This window comes from Cebus imitator, unplaced genomic scaffold (assembly GCF_001604975.1).
Source record: "Cebus imitator isolate Cc_AM_T3 unplaced genomic scaffold, Cebus_imitator-1.0 Scaffold1125, whole genome shotgun sequence".
In the NCBI taxonomy this organism is placed as follows: Eukaryota; Metazoa; Chordata; class Mammalia; order Primates; family Cebidae; genus Cebus; species Cebus imitator.
The window spans coordinates 23,949-30,773 of record NW_016108440.1 but is presented as its reverse complement, the minus strand read 5'-3'; the positions used below and the strand labels follow the sequence as shown (position 1 = coordinate 30,773).

The following is a 6,825-nucleotide window of genomic DNA, read 5'->3' as shown; positions in this document are numbered from 1 at the left end:
AGAAGAAGAAGAAGAAGAAGAAGAAGAAGAAGAAGAACAAGAGGAAGAAGAAGAAAAAGAAGAAGAAGAAGAAGAAGAAGAAGAAGAAGAAGAAGAAGAAAGAAGAAAGGAAGAAGAAGAAGAAGAATAGGAGGAGGAGGAGGAAGAATTAGAAGAAGAAGACGAAGAATTAGAAGAAGAAGAAGGTGGAGGAGGGGCAAGAAGGAGGAGGGAGGGAGGGAGGAAGAGAGGAAGGAAGGAAGGAAGGAAAAAAGGAAGGAAGGAAGGAAAAAAGAGAAAATAACTAAATGTATAAAAATCAAGGATTGCAATTCTGCAGTTCTTCTGGCACCCAGAGTACTGTACTAGACCAAGGGTGCCATGTGCTTGTCACTGTTCCACCACTCAATGGCTGTGACCACAGAGGAATCTCTCCAAGTCCTGGTGATTTTTAATTCCTCTGTGAGACATGGATAAAAACATCCATTCTAGTGAGAATAAAAGAGAACACATCTCATCCTTACTGAGATGCAATGAGGGTCTCTCCAGTACCAAGGGGTAAATGCAGAGAGAAACAGGAAAGTGAAGTCACTAGCTCATATGATTTTCAGAAACATGACCCTTAAAAGCAGGAAGAAAACACATCATACTTGCAAAGCCCAGGGTAAAACTCCCTTTTTACTTTAGTAATAATTACAAAATAATTATTTCTCCTAATTTCTAGAAACTTAGGGGAAAATTTGCTCTCTCAGCATCTCAAGAAACTTAAATACAGCTTGTGATTATGCATCAGATTGGGAAGACAAGCTTTGTTCTGAGTAAACTGAAAAGAACTCGGGACATTTCCATTTTTGAGTGGGGACCATGGTACCCAAAGTGGCTTGGGAATGACCCTTTATCATCTATGCTTGTCAATTTTCTTTCTTTCTTTTTTTATTGCATTTTAGGTTTTGGGGTACATGTGAAGAACGTGCAAGATTCTTGCATAGGTACACACGTGGCAGTGTGATTTGCTGCCTTCCTCCCCTTCACCTATATGTGGCTTTTCTCCCCAGGCTCTCTCTCCCCAAATCCCCACCCACTGCTGCCCCTCCCCTATTTCCCCCCAACAGACCCAAGTGTGTGGTGCTCCCCTCCCTGTGTCCATGTGTTCTCATTGTTCAACACCCGCCTATGAGTGAGAACATGCGGTGTTTGATTTTCTGCTCTCGTGTCAGTTTGCTGAGAATGATGGTTTCCAGGTTCATCCATGTTCTTACAAAGGACACAAACTCATCATTTTTGATATTCCATGGTGTATATGTGCCACATTTTCCCTGTCCAATCTATCACTGATGGGCATTTGGGTTGGTTCCAAGTCTTTGCTATTGTAAACTGTGCTGCAATGAACATTCGTGTGCATGTGTCCTTATAGTAGAACGATTTATAATCCTTTGTATATATGCCCAGGAATGGGATTGCTGGGTCAAATGGAATTTCTATTTCTAGGTCCTTGAAGAATCACCACATCATCTTCCATAATGGTTGAACTAATTTACACTCCCACCAACAGTGTAAAAGTGTTCTTATTTCTCCACATCCTCTCCAGCATCTGTTGTCCCCAGATTTTTTAATGATGGCCATTCTGACTGGTGTGAGATGGTATCTCAATGTAGTTTTGATTTGCATTTCTCTAATGACTAGTGATGATGAGGACATTTTCAAATGCTTGTTGGCCTCATGTATATCTTCTTTTGTAAAGTGTCTGTTCATATCCTTTGCCCACTTTTGAATGGGATTGTTTGTTTTTTTCTTGTAAATCTGTTTTAGTTCGTTGTAAAATCTGGATATCAGCCCTTTGTCAGATAGGCAAACTGCAAAATTTTTTTCTCATTCTGTTTGTTGCTGATTCACTCTAATGACTGTTTCTTTTGCCATGCAGAAGCTGTGGAGTTTCATTAGGTCCCATTTAACTTTTTGGCTTTTGTTGCTGATGCTTTTGGTGTTTTGGTCATGAAGTCCTTGCCTACACCTATGTCCTGAATGGTTTTGCCTAGGTTTCCTTCTAGGGTTTTTATGGTGTTAGGTCTTATGTTGAAGTATTTAATCCATCTGGAGTTAATTTTATTGTAAGGTGTCAGGAAGGGGTCCAGTTTCTGCTTTCTGCACTCTGCTAGCCCGTTTTCCCAACACCATTTATTAAACAGGGAATCCTTTCCCCATTGCTTGTTTTTGTCAGGTTTGTCAAAGATCAGATGGTTGTAGATATGTTGTGTTGCCTCCGAGACCTCTGTTCTGTTCCATTGGTCTATATCTCTGTTTTGGCACCAGTACCATGCTGTTTGGATTACTGTAGCCTTGTAGTATAGTTTGAAGTCCGGTAGTGTGATGCCTCCTGCTTTGTTCTTTTTGCTTAGAATTGACTTGGCTATGCGGGCTCTCTTTTGGTCCCACAGGAAGTTTAAGATGTTTTTTTCTAGTTCTGTGAAGAAGGTCATTGGTAGCTTGATGGGGATAGCGTTGAATCTGTAAATTACTTTGGGAAGTATGGCGATTTTCACGATATTGATTCTTCCTAACCGTGAACATGGGATGTTTCTCCATCTGTTTGTGTCCTCTCTTATTTCGTTGAGCAGTGGCTTGTAGTTCTCCTTGAAGAGGCCCTTTACATTCCTTGTTAGTTGTATTCCTAGGTATTTTATTCTCTTTGTAGCAATTGTGAATGGCAGTTTGGTCTTGATTTGGCTCTCGTTAAGTCTGTTATTGGTGTATAGAAATGCTTGTGATTTTTGCACATTGATTTTGTATCCTGAGACTTTGCTGAAGTTGCTTATCAGTTTCAGGAGATTTTGGGCTGAGACGATGGGGTCTTCTAGATATACAATCATGTCATCTGCAAATAGAGACAATTTGATTTCCTCCTTTCCTAATTGAATATCCTTTATTTCTTTTTCTTGCCTGATTGCTCTGGCTAGAACTTCCAGTACTATATTGAATAGGAGTGGTGAGAGAGGGCATCCTTGTCTAGTACCAGATTTCAAAGGGAATGCTTCCAGTTTTTGCCCGTTCAATATGATATTGACTGTTGGTTTGTCATAAATAGCTTTTATTATTTTGAGATACATTCCATCAATACCTAGTTTATTGAAGGTTTTTAGCATAAAGCATTGTTGAATTTTGTCAAAGGCCTTCCCTGCATCAATTGAGATAATCATGTGGTATTTGTCTTTGGTTCTGTTTGTGTGGTGAATTATGTTTATAGACTTGCGTATGTTGAACCAGCCTTGCATCACCGGAATGAATCCTACTTGATCATCCTGGATAAGCTTTTTGATGTGCTGTTGCAATTGGCTTGCCAGTATTTTATTGAAGATTTTTGCATCTATGTTCATCATGGATATTGGCCTGAAGTTTTCAATTAACTTACTCAATTCTTAGAAAACCCAGATAATTCATAATCTTGAAAAAATTCCATGTCCAGATACTAGACATGGTAATATGTGCATTTCAATTTGCTAGTGTGGCCATAATGAAGCACCACACAATGGGTGACTTAAAAAACAGAAAAGTTCAGGTGTGGTGGCTCATGCCTCTAATCCCAGGACTTCAGGAGGCTGAGGCAGGCAGATCACCAGGTCAAGAGATCAAGACCATCCTTACCAACATGGTGAAACACTGTCTCTACTAAAAATGCAAACATTAGCTGAGCCTCATGGTACACATCTGTAGTCACAGCTGCTAGGGAGGTGAGGCAGGTGAATTTCTTGACCCTAGGAGGTGGAGGTTGCAGTTAGCCAAGATAGTACCATTGCACTCTATCCTGGGTGACAGAGGGAGACTCTGTCTCAAAACAAAAACAAACCAAGAAACAACACAGAAATGTATTGTGTCACAGTTTTGGAGGCTGGAAGTCCAAGATCATGGTGGTGGCAGTGCACATTTCTTCTGCACTTTCTTTCCTTGGCTTATAGATGTCTTCTCCCTATGTTTTCACATGGTCATTCCTCTGTGTCTGCCTGTGTCCTAATCATCTGTTTTTATAAGGACACCAGTCACATTGAATTAGGGCACACACACATGACCTCATTTTACCTTGATGACCTCCTTAAAGACCTTTCCAAATGCAGTCATTTTCTCATGTAGTGGGGATTAGGACAATGAACATGTCAATTTGGGGAGATACAATTTAGCCCCTAACAGTCTGGATTATCCTTGAGATTCCATTTTCTAAAGAATAAGATTGAGTCAATCTCTTTGGCTTGACTCTGTCTCTTGATACTCTGATATTTGGTTCTTACGATGAGAACAAAAAAAAAAGAAAGGAGAGCCAAAGCTTGATGTCACAACAAAGGTGAGCCCTCCCTAACTGTGGCTGTCCCAAGACCCAGTGCTGTGTCATTCTTGAAAGTCTTGTTTTATTCTAGTGATTCTAGCTCCAGCTTTTCAACTGGAAAGATAACTTTCTCCCAGGGCAAAAACTTCTACTGCTGTGCAGGCTTCTTTTCTTCACATTTTCAGGACAAAAAAAAGTTGATATAATAAAAAGAACATATATGTCATATTTTTATGGTAATTATTTTTATATCATTATCAATACCCCATATTTTGATGAATATGTTGACTTCATTTAGATGGAAAGGACATGACAATGGACCTTTTGAACCAGGATTTCTCTGGGCCTTTTCATGGGATTCAGTCCCTGCCATGGTGGGTGAGGGGAGAGCTCTTGGTTTAGAGTTTTGTCTCTGTAATGAACCATGCTGTTTGGGCAGCAGGTTTAGCTTTGGAAGCTTGAAGGTTATACAGGAGTGTGATCCTCCTCCCCATTCAAAAGGTCATGGTAGGGCAGATTCTTGTTCATAGTGCAGTGAGTGAAAGAAGGTAAAGTGACAGAGAGCATTCTTTCACCATTTTGTGACACGCATGCGTCCAAGTCTCTGGTGTTTTAAATAATTGAAACAGACCTAGATCCACTTATCTTTAAAATAGAACTGTGGAGGAGGGAAGCGTATCATCTCTGCTACTAGAGAGATCCCTGAAGAGAGATTTGTGAGCCCCAATTTTACCAAAAATGACACACAATTTCATCAAAATAAAGTGACAGTGTGGCTGTAGATAGGGCTTTATTTAGAGCTTTGACTCCACACCTGCTTCCTAAGATATGGTCCTTCCCCAGGATACTATATGTTACGAACAAACAGCTCCTCTTGAGAATTTTTACTTCTTTATTCTTTGGAAGAAGATGACGGAAGGAGATGTTCTTTGTTCTCAAAAGCAACTTCCTTGTCCTTGTACCTCCTCATTCCTAGTTACCTTCGTCACCTGCTTGGTCACCAACTCTTCTCACCAGTCCTAATCTGTAGAAAAATATGCCTCTCCACTTACTTCCTTGTTCTTTACTCCACAAGTAATCTTTCTCACCTTTGCTGTGCCCCCACATACCCATATCTCGGACATGTCTCTCCCTGCCACGTTTATAACCAACACACGCCCCCCATAGAATCTTATGAGAGATCATAAAAAAATTCTTAGTTACAATTTTCATGAATATCCTTTTCTACCCTTGCAATTTCAACTTCTATGTGTCCTTAGATCCAAAGTGAGCATCTTGTAGCCAGGATATGGTTAGATATGAGTCATGGATAAACACATCCATTCTAGTGTGAATATATGAGAACACATCTCATTCTTACTGAGATGCAGTGAGGGTCTCTCCAGTACCAAGGGGTAAATGCAGAGAGAAACATGAAAGTGATGTCATTAGCTTATAGGATTTTAAGAAACATGACCCTTAAAAGCAGGAAGAAGAGTGCTCTGCCTCCTTCCGGACGAGCAAGAAGACTTGTGCTCTGGTCCTCGGACTTCCCCAGCAACATGGCCCCCAAACGCCAGTCTCCACTCCCGCCTCAAAAGAAGAAACCAAGACCACCTCATGCTCAGGGACTGGAGGAGACATCGGCCTCTGCAGGCTTGCTGAAGAAGGGAGAAAAAGAACAGCAAGAAACAATTGAACACATTGATGAAGTACAAAATGAGCTAGACAGACTTAATGAAGAAGCCAGTGAGGAGATTTTGAAAGTAGAACAGAAATATAACAAACTCCGCAAACCATTTTTTCAGAAGAGGTCAGAATTGATCGCCAAAATCCCAAATTTTTGGGTAACAACATTTGTCAACCATCCACAAGTGTCTGCCCTGCTTGGGGAGGAGGACGAAGAGGCACTGCATTATTTGACCAGAGTTGGAGTGACAGAATTTGAAGATATTAAATCAGGTTACAGAATAGATTTTTATTTTGATGAAAATCCTTACTTTGAAAATTAAGTTCTCTCCAAAGAATTTCATCTGAATGAGAGTGGTGATCCATCTTCAAAGTCACCGAAATCAAATGGAAATCTGGAAAGGATTTGACGAAACGTTCAAGTCAAACGCAGAATAAAGCCAGCAGGAAGAGGCAGCATGAGGAACCAGAGAGCTTCTTTACCTGGTTTACTGACCATTCTGATGCAGGTGCTGATGAATTAGGAGAGGTCATCAAAGATGATATTTGGCCAAACCCATTACAATACTACTTGGTTCCTGATATGGATGATGAAGAAGGAGAAGCAGAAGAAGATGATGATCATGATGAAGAGGAAGAAGGATTAGAAGATATTGATGAAGAAAGGGATGAGGATGAAGGTGAAGAAGATGAAGATGATGATGAAGGGGAGGAAGGAGAGGAGAATGAAGGTGAAGATGACTAATAGAACACTGATGGATTCCAACCTTCCCTTTTTTAAATTTTCTCCAGTCCCTGGGAGCAAGTTGCAGTCTTTTTTTTTTTTCTTTTCCCTCTTGTGCTCAGTCACCCTGTTTTTGAGGTCT

General features: G+C 40.5%; 1 pseudogene across 1 annotated transcript; it reads left to right on the top strand.

Moving 5' to 3' along the window:
• The first annotated feature begins 5,795 nt into the window (after positions 1-5,795).
• On the top strand, positions 5,796-6,819 carry LOC108298835 (annotated as a pseudogene). The gene has a single exon (XR_001822718.1). The product of XR_001822718.1 is annotated as a protein SET-like (transcript).
• Positions 6,820-6,825: the final 6 nt, after the last annotated feature.